Source organism: Nuphar pumila, chromosome 2 (assembly GCF_984573655.1).
Source record: "Nuphar pumila chromosome 2, dmNupPumi1.hap1.1, whole genome shotgun sequence".
NCBI classification, from domain to species: Eukaryota; Viridiplantae; Streptophyta; class Magnoliopsida; order Nymphaeales; family Nymphaeaceae; genus Nuphar; species Nuphar pumila.
The window spans coordinates 53169142-53183407 of record NC_143250.1 but is presented as its reverse complement, the minus strand read 5'-3'; positions in this window follow the sequence as shown (position 1 = coordinate 53183407).

Sequence of the window (14266 nt, the reverse complement as noted above, 5' to 3'; positions counted from 1 at the left end):
TTGGTTTTGAGATATCTGGCCGTTTGAAAGTTTTAAAATCATTTATATTGAGTTTAAGGCGCTTTGTGACTGTTGGACGGTTTTGGAGGCCTTTGATTAACAGTCAAAGATGGGTGACCGTTCAGGTACCTTTTTGTTCTGTTTTCAAACCGCCAGATTTATGACCATTAATCTCATTTATCGCAAAACATTTTGGCCTCTCTAAAAGTCTGTAAATTTTTTTATTTTCGTCTTTTGAAGATCATCAGAATCTCTGACTCTCCAGTTTTCTCTTTTCTTTCTTCTCGGTTTGGCTTGCAGAGTTCATGTGTGGGTGAGGTCATCTGTTCTTGTGAAGCAGTGACTCTCTTGAGGTTCAAGCCTAGTTGTATCCTGGGAACTCAGTCGTAACAAAACCCTTTTTCGCATCTTTGAAATTTCCGGAGTGGGGCGATTGAAGTTCTAAAGATAGCGATCTTAAGAACGTGCCTCTAGCCTTGAAATCTCTTTTCAGAAATCCAATTTTCACCAAGTTGGTATAACATAAACAACCTGCTTCCACTGTATAACCTCCTTGGTTGCTAACCGTGTACCCCCAAATGCCACTTTTCTTGGTAGATACGGGTACCACCTCATGGGGTCTCAATGTCGTGAGTGCCTTATCCATCCATCTTCATGTGCTCTGCATGCTTGAGTATGCACATCACCTGCACAAAGTGAACTGCCTCCTTTATGTCGCAAAAGTTTTGGCAACTCCTTCAAAAATTGCCTCATTCTTTTTCTTTTGTATCATTCATATCACTACAGGGTAGGCACTATCCCGACTTCTTTGAACATTTTTTTCTTTGAATTTCTACTTGTCCACCTAACCAAGTCGTCTTTTACATTACTGTAGATATTCCAATATCTCCCAAATAAGTTAAAAACTGATTTCCATATATGAATTGCCCAATGACACCTTAAGAATAAGTTGACTTCAATTTTTTCATTCCTTTTGCATAGTTCACACCTACTTAGCATTTGAAAACCCAAACTTTTGTAGGTGGTTTTGAGTGAGCAACCTTCCTCCCATTGTGAAGCTTAAGGTGATGGACGCTCTTAGAGAGGCTTTGTTATTCTATACCCTCTTGAATGTTTTATCTTGCGGGCACTTCTCTCTACCGGTTCCACAAGCACTTCTCATAGATTATTCTTTTGTTGGTACCCGTTGAAGCTTGTATTCTATCTCATGTTGCCATTTTTTATTCTTTATCTCTCTCATGGTTTTCGAGAGTATTTGTACCCTCGCATCAACCAAATTGATATTGGGGCGAGTGACTTTATTTATGACATCCCTGAGTTGAATGTTGTCAATCATTTGGTACAATACCTTATAACAATTGTTGTATCATAGGTTCCTGAGACATCTTTGGATCAAACCATAAATCAATAGATCTTCCTTCCCTAACCACCCATGTGGCACCATTTGAATGCTATGGGGCCAGTACAAATCCCCTTCCACTTATAGGATGTGGACTTGTTGTACCTAACTCATCTCATTAAAAAGATGTTTTTTTTTAAATAATTGCATAAATTATACCCAAAGATCTGAAGCCTTACAGACATAACACAATACAAATCATAAGAGATCTTGCATTAACCATCAATCAACTAATTAATTTTATTCATCAATGATTAAAGTTTAAGAACATAATCAAATAAATGTCAACAATAATGGAGTCACATTGTCTCCCAAAAAATGTTAAAACAGTCTCGTAGACTCCCTATGAGAGTTAGTCTCGTCATTGAGCTTCAAAGGCTATAAAAAATATAAAGAACACAGGGTCAGAATCATTGATCCTATATACGAATCTCTCTAACAATTCAAATATGCAAGAAAAAACATAAATCAAATTCATGTAACATTTTTCAGAGAAATGTAATTACAACAATTTCATAATCTAAATAATCACTCATGAATTTAAAAATAATTATCATACAACAACAATATACTACATGTAAAAGAACAAGTAAGAATGCATGAACTAATGTAGAACAATTAATATGCATGATATTAGTGCATATGCATAAGTAACTTATTACTTATTATCAGAGTTTTTTTTTATGTATGTCTCTATTAAATGCACATAATTTTAGTTTCACTTTTTATTAAAACCTGTGGATACTCAAAATGAGCACAACAAATTCCTAAAGTTCAAGATGAGTTCTCAGTTATAGCTTAACATATAATTTGTATTTCATTAATAAGTTTCACACTTGGCGCTCAACCAATATCAAGAATCAACATCATCCATCGAAACATTAGAAATCAATATCTAATGTTGGGATACCAGGAAAATCAACATCCACTGATGCTATTGTCTTGGTATACCAATAACAATAGTTGTGTCTACACACCATCCTTAGGCAAAGTGACAAAAACTCTCTAAAATCATGATCGGAAAGTGAACCGTTATATCGGGTTCAGAGGCTTGTCAATCACACACGGAGTTTTAGTATCCTCATGGTTCTTCAAAATCGTCATCTAGGATTCTCACACTGTGGAAGAGACATCCAGAAATAATATTAATTACATGATTTTATTTTATTTATCTTTTTATTAGAATACAAGTTCTTTACAAAAGCTTTGTTTTGCAAATCAACATGCAAAACACAACTTGAGATTGTTGCCCGTTACAAAATTTAACATTGCAATTAATTTAGAAATCAATTGTTACAAATAGGTATTTGTGGTGCATAAAATAAAACTTAGAGCAACACCTGCTCGTGGCCCACATGCCTATAGTGGTTTACATCAGACCACTAGTGCATTTTATGCAAAAACCACAACGAACATGTGAACACAATGATCCAAACATGTTCATAAATGCTCATTCATTCACACACAATACAAATGCACATAAATACACAATTCACATATGCATATGAACACATGTTTGCAATATGCAAATTTTGGTTTCCACGATTCATCTTATGCATATCATGCAAATGTGCACATGATCATGCTAATGCAATAACAATGTAAATTTCATAATTTACGTGTCCACTATATGCATATTGAAGCCATCATAATATTAAAGTTTATAAGCATATGTAAACAACTACATTTTTACCATATTTGAGCATGCTCGGGTTACCAATCAAAACATACCGAGCCCGAAGCTATGTTGCCCGTACACGAGACAACACTAAGACTTCATTGGAAATCGATTGGGCTTAGGCAAAACCATCCCAGCCCTAACTGATAACCATGTGTAGTCTCATATTATTTTTTGCATATATGTGATGTATCTTTACTACACTTAACCATACAAAAAAAAATGACATTGTATGATGCATGAACAGTCACATAAAAGCATGCATGGTAATCACATGAAACATGTCTAATGGTTATATGAAAGCATGCGTAATAGTCATGTGAAAGCATGCATAACAGTCCTATCACAAGTAAAATACAAAATCTGGACAATAACAAAAATACATAAATATGAGCATTCAACTTGTATAAATCTAAACATTCAACATGTATAAATCCGAACATTTAACATGTATACATCTTGTCACACGGACCATATTATGTATATATATATATATGTTTGATCATGCATAAGAACACAACCCATAAGCGTTAATCATCACATACAGAAGCTATTAAGCATATGCAAGAAACAACCCATCAAATATTTATAACATATTATTTATACATTTTATTTTTCTTTGGATCAACATGTATTCATGACTGGTTCACACCCCATACCGTATATAATCGGGTCTGCTTAGTCGCCCGAAACTGCATGAGTTCTGGGTCTGATAGGTACCCGAATACTATGTAATTTAGGGTTTGATCAACACCCTCTACTACTTGTGTTTTGGGTCTGATCAATACCTAAAATTTGTGACAATTTCGGGTTTGATCAACATCCTCTATAACACGCGTTTTGGGTCTGATTAGCCCCGTTTCATTATATTATATATTTTTTTGTTTGTATATGAGTCCATCCCCAACCGACTATAGTCAACTGGGGTGCAATACATGAATTATGTCCAGTTGACTGTAGTCAGTTGGGCTTGACAGGGATAATACACTGCTCAGCCGAACCGACTGGGCATTATAGCATATAAAACAAGCTCAATCGACTGCAGTCAGTTGAGCATAAATGTGTTTGAGATATGCTTAGCCGACTGCAATCGGTTGGGCATATCTATGTTCCACCTATATATATTTAAAACTCAGCCCAACTGACAACAGTCGGCTAGGCATGTGCATAAGAGGACCTCCTCAATCGACTGCAGTCGACTGGGCTGTTAACATATTTTATTTTGCACAGTTTTGCAAACTGGTTCACAAAATAAATACACATATTTATTAAGCAAACATAGTTTTGCAGCGGGTTTAACATAGAGACTCACAAATCTCATTCTTCATAGATTTGCAAAAATAAGTGCACATACTTTATTTTGAAATACATGTTGTTACACTTAATTGGCCTGCCATACCTGATCCAAATCAGCCTATCACGATTAAGGTTAACCTTGGCCGAGCCCCACTCATATATATATATATATATATATATATATATATATGTGTGTGTGTGTGTGTGTGTGTGTGTGTGTGTGTGTGTGTGTGTGTGTGTGTGCATTGATCATTTATAAAGCATGCGCTTGCCATGAAATAAAAAGTTTAAATCTGAAATACCTAACATAGGTCATGCATACACTGGGTTCCATAGATTGGTCATGCACAACCAAAATCAGATTCATGGTTTTCTATAAAAAATCTCACCTAAATCTGATTTAGGTTGTTCCCTTCCATTCGAATCAAGATAGAGGAACCTGTACCTTTTTTTGAAGATTGAAAATGACCAAAAAATCTCAGATGGCCGGAGAGGAAGAAGGCTTTCTTCTCCTTCTTATTTTTCTCTTCTTCTCCTATTTTCTTCCTCTCCCACGATTTTCATTTTTCTTTCCCTCTCTTTCTCTCTTTCCCTCTCACTTTCTTTTTCTATATTATTTTCTTTCTTTCTATCTTCTTTCTTTTTTTTATAGTTATTATATTAGAGGGTGACGCCCCTTTAGGGCTTCTCCATATGGGCTGAAGATAGAATTTCTCATATGGAATTCTATCTCCAACCTACTTTACTAATTTCTCTCCAAAACTTTTGTTAACTTTTTTTTTCAACTTTTTCTTCTTTCAAATACCTACCTCTTTTTTTCTTATAGTAATTAAAGAGCTCTTTTAGAGGGTGATGCCCCCTCTAAAATCCATAATTACATCTTATCTAAACTTTCAAGATTTAGTAATTAAAATGTTTATTTAATTAATTATTAATTATTTATCATTTAATAAATACCCATAAAAATTTAGAGGGTGTCATGTCCCTCTGGGAGTCTTTTTAACTGTAAATTCCCTTGATTAACCCTTTACAATGAATTTAAAGAATTAATTTCGTTAGACTTAGACTTTAGATATGGATCTGCATTTAAGATCCAAATCCATATTAAAAAATCTATATAGTTCTTGATCTGGAACATGTCCTAATTAATATGGATCTTGGACTAAGTCTAAATCCATATTAACTTTGATCATATAGATTGGATTTAGCCAAATCCAACCGAGACCCGGCCTCATCAAGATGGGCATTTTTTGAAAAAATATGATTTCCGGGCCAATCGTAGCCCAAATTCAAACAAAAAAAAAACATTTGATTCAACATTTTGAGGCACATCTAATGATGTGTAACTTGAAATTGTATAACTTGGATTTTGCTCAAATTTCACATAATTTTTTCTTGATTTTAAAGGTCAAAACTAAAAAAATTTATCACATTTTAGTTGGCTCATTTAGGTATTGTCAATGAGACCTAGGCCAAACCCAGATTCAATTGATGCCACCTAATATTGCGCATTTATTGATTTTTCTACAACACTTAGCCAAGAGTTTAAAAAACTTTAGATATAATTAAGTGTAAAAACACATGATATTACACTTGCTCTTTCTTTACACCCACATAGACTCTAGCTGCATGTTTTTTTATTTGACTAGTGAAGCCCGAGGAGTAACATGTAGTTGGCCTAGTGTCCATGCTAATTTTGTGATACTAGCTATGTTGGTCTCCTCAATGCTCTTGATGTCAAAACCCCCTTCTACCCTAGGTTTACATATTTGGTTTTAGCTAAGAAAGTGAGAGGGTCTCTATGACTCTCCTTCATGCCAAAAAAACTTTTGAATGATTCCTTCTATCTCTTGTATGGTAGTATTGGGAAGATGAAAGCAACTCATCCAATATATTGGGAAGGAGAGTAAGACTTACTTGATTAGGATACTTTTGGTTGCCATGGGTAAAAGTTGCTCATTCCATGTATCCAATTTAGCTCAAAATTTTGCTATTAGTAACTCACACATCCTTCAATTTAATGCTTTTTTGAATAGATAGAGTTCCAAGTATGACACTAAGAGAGCTTTAGATTGCCACACACTCCATTGTGATTGGTCCATGTGTGAGATAGGTTAAAGGGAATTAAATGTTTATCTTTACTTATTTGAGGTCCCAACACTCTCTCAAACTTTCTCATAATTATCAAGAAGTTCCTAACGAAATTCCTATAATCTTGTAGGAAGAAGGGTGTGCATCATCTGCATGGAATTTGTGATGCCACTTAAAACCTCTCACCTTGACTAGGAATATATTTCTTTTCTTTTTCTCACAAACCATTAAGTGTAATAACCTTTCCATTACCATTAGAAATATATAAGGGGACATTGCTCTCACGGGCCTACTTCCTTCAATGGGCCAGCGCGGCGCGACGGTCCTTCCTCACCGCCGCAAGCCTACTCGTCAGCTCGCTTGCCGGTCACGGAAGCTTGTAATCAAAGTGCAAGAGAGCAAGAGAGAATAGAGGGAGAGAAATTGCAATCACAAGAACAGTTCAAGTATACGGGCTGCCCCTTCGGGGTATTGATTCACCTGAACCGGGCAGCTTACATTAGACTCAACAAAAGCAAAACAAACTCTAAGTGCAACTGTACACTGTAAGTCGCAAGGGAACATGCTCCCCCCTTCAAATCATGCGCCGTCCTCGGCGCCATCTGTTTTGTGGTAAGCCCTGACTTCAGCCGGGTAGCGGCTGTTCATTCGAAATGCAGACTCTCACGTTGGTTCCGTTGTTTCCTCCCACTGCACCAAGTATTTCTTCGCTTGTCCCAAGTAGTTGACATTGTGGTGATGGATCTGAATGAGGTACTTCTCGGCCCGTTGTGTTGTCGGGGCCCTCTGCATGATGGGAGTGCGTTGTGGCACACTGCGTTCCGGGTCTTCATCATCTGGATGGAACTGCTTGAGGTTGCACACGTGGAACACCGGGTGCACCTTGAAATATGTGGGCAACTACAGCTTGTATGCCAGCTTGCCCACCTTCTTTGTGATGGTGAATGGTCCCTCATACTTTCTGAGTAGTCCGCGGTGCCGCCCGCGGAAGATGCCTGTGTGACCAGAATATAACTTCACCAACACTTGGTCTCCAACTTGGAACCCTGCGGGCCGACGATGTTTGTCTACTCACTTCTTCATTCTCTTTGCCGCTTTGTGTAAGAATGTCTTCGCCAACTCATTTTGCTTGTGTCAGTCACGAACAAACTGATAGGCAAATGATGGCCTTCCATTTTCTTGTGTAGCAAGAGTGTGCAGGGTCAATGGCTGCTGCCCCGTGGCTATCTCGAACGGACTGTGGCCTGAAGACTGTGGCCTGAAGACTCGCTCTTCTGCAGATTATAACAAAATTATGCCACATCAAGGAGCTTCACCCAATTTTTCTTATTGGCACTAACAAAGTGCCCAAGGTACTGCTCCTGTATCCCGTTGATACGCTCTGTCTGCCCATCTGTCTGCGGATGGAAGCTTGTTGAAAACAACAACTCAGAGCCAAGTACCCAAAATACTTCACGCCAGAACTTGCCCGTGAAGCGAGCATCGCGATCACTCACAATTCTCTTTGGTATGCCCCAGTGCTTCACCACATGCTTTACGAACAACTCTACAGGGCACTCCTTGGAAGCTGGGATGAATGTGGCATACTTTGAGAAACGATCCACCACAACCAAAATAGAACTGAGGCCCTCTACCTTCGGCAGACTAACAATAAAGTCCATGGAGATAATGTTATCCCAATGACGTTCTAGAATTGGTAGAGGCTTAAGGAGACTAGCAACCTTCTGGTTTGTCCCCTTATCTTGCTGGCAGATGAGGCATGTCCGCACATACCCCTCAACGTTGTCTCTCATCTGCGGCCAATAGTAGCCGCGCTCAAGGAGTGCTAAGGTTCGCTCCTGACCAGGATGGCCGGTCCATAGTGTATCATGGCACTCCTTGAGTAGCTCTCGACGAAGGCTTCCCCACCGTGCTACAAAGATGCGTCCCCCTTTTGTTACGAGGAGGCCATCCTGTAGCCAAAATCGTCAAGTCTTCTCTGTCTGCGCTAGAGAAACAAGGTGTTGTGTGGTCGGATCCTGCTGCGTACTCTCGCGGATGCGGCTCAGCAATGCATCCTCCAAATGCACTTCAGAAGACTCTGCGCGCGCAACTGCCAGTTCAGCCCTATGGCTCAGAGCATCCACCACAACATTGGTCTTTCTAACCTTGTACTCCAAGACAAAGTCGAACTCAGCCAAAAACATCTGCCATCATGCTTGTTTAGGCGTCAAGTTCTTTTGTGTCTGAAAATAGCTCGTGGCCACATTGTTCGTCTTGACGACAAACTCGACACCCAAAAGGTAGTGCCGCCAGGTTATGAGGCAATACACAATGGCGGTCATCTCACGTTCGTGCACTATGTAACGCCTCTCTGCATCCTTCAGCTTGCGACTCTCATATGCGATCAGATGACCATCTTGCATAATAACTCTGCCAATGGCAAAGTCTAAGGCATCAGTGTGGACTTCAAAGGATATCGAATGATCAGGCATTCGCAACACTGGCTCCCTCACTAAGGCTTTCTTCAAGCCATCGAAGGCATCTTGGCACGCTTCTGTCGAGAGTCATACTTGATTCTTCTTTAACAAATCTGTGAGGGGCGCAACAATGAGGGAATAACCTTCGATGAAACGTCGATAATAGTTTGCCAAACTGAGGAATGATCGCAATTCTAGCACTTTGCTTGGAGGAAGTCATTCCTGGATGGCCCTTATCTTCTGCCCATCCATACGCAGCACATCATGCCCTACAACGTGGCAAGGAATCTGATCTCCTCCTGCCCGAAGAGACGCTTCTTTCGTTTGACACAGAGGTCATTGTCCTTCAGCACCTGAAACACTATTCGCAAGTGCTCGACATGTTCCTTCATGTTGCTGCTGTAGATCACAATATCATCCAGGTAGACTACCACAAACTTGTCTAAGTAAGGGTAGAAGATCTGGTTCATTAAAGTCGTGAACGTGGCTGAAGCATTTGTTAACCCAAATGGCATTAGTAGAAATTCGTAAGCACCATAGCGGGTGACGCAAGTTGTTTTCGGCTCATCACCTTCGGCAATCTTCACCTGTTAGTAACCCGATCACAGATGTAGCTTGGAAAAGATATGGGCACTGCCTAGCTGATTGAACAAGTCCGCTATCAATGGCAATGGGTACTTGTTCTTTACCGTGACCTTGTTCAAGGCACGGTAATCCACACATAACCGTTTAGAGCCATCATGTTTCATCTGGAAAAGGACCGGGGCACCAAATGGGGCTTTTGATTGACGAACAATGCCTGCGTCTAACATCTCGTCTAGCTGCCTGTGCAGCTTTTTTAGCTCAGCTGACCCCATATGGTATGAAACCATTAAAGGAGGCTTCGCTCCCGAGGTCAACTCAATCTTTGGTTGACCTCGCGTCTTGGCGGAAGACGCTTTGGCGATTCCGGGGGCATCACCTCCCGAAACTCCTCCAATAGTGGGGCTAGGGTTGGCGACACTGCTGCTTCTACCTTCCCTTCATCTGTACACACTGCAACTAAGAATGTCTGCTCCCCATGCTTGACACCCTTCTTCAGTTGCATTGCCGATAACATGGAAGACTTGCCTTTCTGCGTAAGGCACTGCACTGTGTGTGACAGGTCTGACCCCATGATCGTCAACGTGTTAAACTTTGACAGCATCATAACATTCTGGCTTCGCAGAAACTTCATACCCAGAATCACCTTGAAATCGTTCAGGGGCACCACAGAGAAGTTGGCTTTGCCGACCCAACTCCCCATTTGAGTAGCCACATCTCTTGCTTCACCAAGGATGGGCTTGGCCTCAGAGTTTACTGTTTTGATAGTCCTCTGTTTTGGCCCAGTTTTCAAGCCCAACCACTCTGCCTCTTTCCGCGAGACAAAGTTGTGTGTGGCTCCTGAGTCTACCATTGTTGAAGTAGACTTTTGATTCATAATGACTTCTACGTACATAAGTTTCTTACTAACCTGCATGTTCTTAGTTGCGCAACTTTTAACTGCGTTAATCGATCACATGACCCCCATCCTTGGTTGCATGGTCTCAGTGTCACTGCATTCAGTATCGCTGCATTCTTTTCGTGCAGCATTGACTTGCCCGTCGTTCTTTACAAGGTGCTTTTGGCACTGCCTGGCGATATATCTATCGTCGCAGAACCAGCATGTCACAATCGCACCCTTGGTGCTGTTGTTATGCTTTGTGAAATTCTGCTTCTTTTCGAATTGATGGCGTGTCGACGCCTCACCTTTATCATTGCGCTGCTCATCCTTCTTGCCTCCGTGTTCAGGCTTCTTCCCAACTTTGGTTGATGGGGTGAAAGGCTTGCGTTGAGTGTCAACTAAGCGCTCAGTCGCCACATATGCATCTTCTAAAATACAGGGGTTGCTCCTTTCCACTTCAGACTATGCCCATGACTGAAGTCCCACAATGAATCAAAAGAGCATGTCGTCTTCTGGCATGTTAGGTATCTCCAGCATAAGCTTCTGGAACGTTCTGACATAGTCTTGCAACGAACCAGTATGTTTGAGCTCACGAACCATCCGATAAGCCTGCCTTTGCGCATTTCTTGGCATGAAGTAGTTGCACAACTCCATTTTGAAGTCATCAAAGGTGTCTATCACACATTGACCCCTCTCCAAGTCATTGTGCTTCCGCCTCCACCAAGCGATAGCATCCTCATCAAGTAAGGCGGCTGCAACCTTAATCCTTAGATCTTCAAGGGTCACATTTTGGATATCCAAGTAGTCTTCTACTTGGAACAAGAAGTTCTCAATGACCTTGCTGTCACGAGAACCATTGAATTTTGCGGGTCTTGGCACATCAATCCTTGATGGCATCTCACCATTTCTATCATTTAGGGTGACCGTCCGCTGCAACGTACGGTTCTTCAACTGAAGCTCCCCTACTTCAGTCTGCAAGTCAGCCACTGTAGCGTCAACGAAGTGACCTGCCCCATTAATAAGGTAACCTGCTCTTGCAGGCTCGCCACCACATCATTCAGTCCATTGAATGATTCACATGCGCATAAAATCGCTTCCTCATGCGAAGTCAGCTCTTTCACCAGTTTGTTAACAGTTGCAGCCAACTCTTCTTGGCCCCGAGGTGAACCCATCTCCTCAGCTTCAGCAACTGCCTTGCCTTTGGTGTTGCACAAGTTTTGATAAGGCGCCACGATGTCTTGCTCACAAATCATAGTCTGTCGGCATGTCTGATGACACGGACTCCAGAGTCCCTTCCCCAGCACGAAAACGGGCTCTGGTACCACTTGTCACGGGCCTATTTCCTTCAATGGGCCAGCGCGGCGCGACGGTCCTTCCTCACCGCCGCAAGCCTACTCGTCAGCTCGCTTGCCGGTCGTGGAAGCTTGTAATGAGAGTGCAAGAGAGGAAGAGAGAATAGAGGGAGAGAAATTGCAATCACAACGAGGGTGAACAAAAGAAAGCTCAACGCATTTACTTAATTCACAATTTTGCCTGCAGGCTATTACAGTTCAAGTATAAAGGCTGCCCCTTCGGGGTATTGATTCACCTGAACCGGGCAGCTTACATCAGACTCAACAAAAGAAAAACAGACTCTAAGCGCAATTGTACACTGTATGTCACAAGGGAACAATTGCATTCCCTTGTCTAAGTTTCCTACTTCTTATAAAAAAGCTTGCTTGCCTCTCGATTAATGATGATGACAAGTAATGGAGATGTAACATGTTCCATTATGCGAGTGATCCAACATTTTGCAAACCCAAACAGTTTTATGGTGTTCTCCAAAAATTTCCACCTTACTCTATCATACGCTTTGGTTATGTCTTTTTTTACATCATGCTCTTCTTCCCCCCCCCCCTCCTCTCCCCCCCCACCACCACACACACACACACACACATTATATTAACCACAACCCCCACATTATCTCAATACTATTAGGACATCGTCCAGGTTAAACAATTGATAATTTTTTCCTCTCTTTGTGTGTGTTTTTAAAGTAGTTGTTATTTGGCATAGAAAATATTAATTTAATCATTTTCTAATTGATTACATGGCTAATAAATTATATATTTTTCTTTATTATTTAGTTATGTCGACTAAAAATATTAGAGATTTGGTTTAAAAAAGACATAGGTTTTTAGAAATCTAGGTTTTCTTGTTGTCACTTAAACAACACATGACTTTTTGAGTGTGTATTTGCATGCTGAGGAAGAGGGTTATGTGGCTCATCTTTCGTGGAGTCCTCTTTTGCTGAAATGGAATCGGGACACTCTCCCGTGGTAAAAGATTCCACAAAAAGGGGTGGTCTCTGTTGAAAACAGGGGGACCCTTTTCATGAGAAAAGGGAAGCCCATGTTTTTGTTGTTGTAGAGGAGATTGTGAAAACACGGGTTCCCGTGTTTCAATGGAAACCCACCACTTATGTGATACACGAATGCAACCTAAATTGTCAAGATTAAATAAAGAAAGTTACATATTTTTGTTTGTTATGTATGAAAAATATTGGGTATACTTGTAAGCTCCAATTATTGGGTATATATTTTTTTTTGAAAAATGGTTGTACTGTACAACAAAAACAAAGTATTTCTGAAAAATCCTATAATTTCTCAAAATTTGCCTATGTCCAAAACCAAAACTTTTTTATTATAAAAGAATCTTTTCACCCTTCACACATGCAAATTCCAACACCTAAATATTTAAAACCTAAAAAATGCATAAATCTTTTTTTTTATGACAGTGAAAAGACAACCTTTTTTACTCCAGTTAAAAACATTGATTGATAACAGTAAGTCATAATAACACTTATAAATGATTCAACTCCAAAATCAGAGTGTTCTCATTCCAAAATAAATCGTAATGCTTATACAAAATTAATATAACCAAGTACTTAAAATACATATCATGAAGATGGGAAATGCCTGACTTTCAATGCTGCCACAACTTCTTTCTATGCTCCTATAACTATTCAATAACTTTAATTTGTTTGGGGTCAATATCCACAAACCTCTAGTAAAAATACAATGACAAAACATAATTGCATAGAAACATGCATACATAAAATGATAGACAATTACAATGGAGCCAAACATCATATGCAACAATCTTACTCATGCATGATCATTCAATTCATGCATGATGTACTTATGCAAGAGAACGTTCACAATAAGCATGAATAACTTACATTTCTTTCATTTATGTTTCGCTTTCTTAAATGATGCACGTCATGCTTCATTAAGCACAATACACTTTGTTTATCTTTTATAATACTATGAGGGTACAACATTGACAATATTTGAATTAGAGGCACAACACAGTGGGTACATTCAATTAATTGGTGTCTTATTACCCAATGCTCATATTAGTGTGGGACAACAGTGCTGAGAGAGAGTTCTCACCACCCCCAACCTGATATATCAAAATTATTTTAAGTTCAACCAATCTCACTACCACCCTGTGGCACCAGTGATAATTATTCTCTATCTTTGCGGTTGGGAAAACAATACTTCGTACTTAACAATATCCCAGAGAGCCTAGTGTATCAATTATCCTATTATTATAAGTTATAAAAGAGTATGCATTATTTATCATTTAATTTAATTCTCCTGACATACATGCATAATTTACATATTATCAAACCCGTATGATTTCAATTAACACATAATAAGGTTCTCAGCCACCCATCTCGGGCACTTAACACATATCAGTCTAGTTGGCCGTACACAATGTTGGGAGCCACCCATTTGGGCTTGAACCTTCGTAAAATAATAACTGCATAACACATTCTTCATTATGGACATTGGGCAATTCATATATCGTTCAATATTCATTTCATCAAACATCAT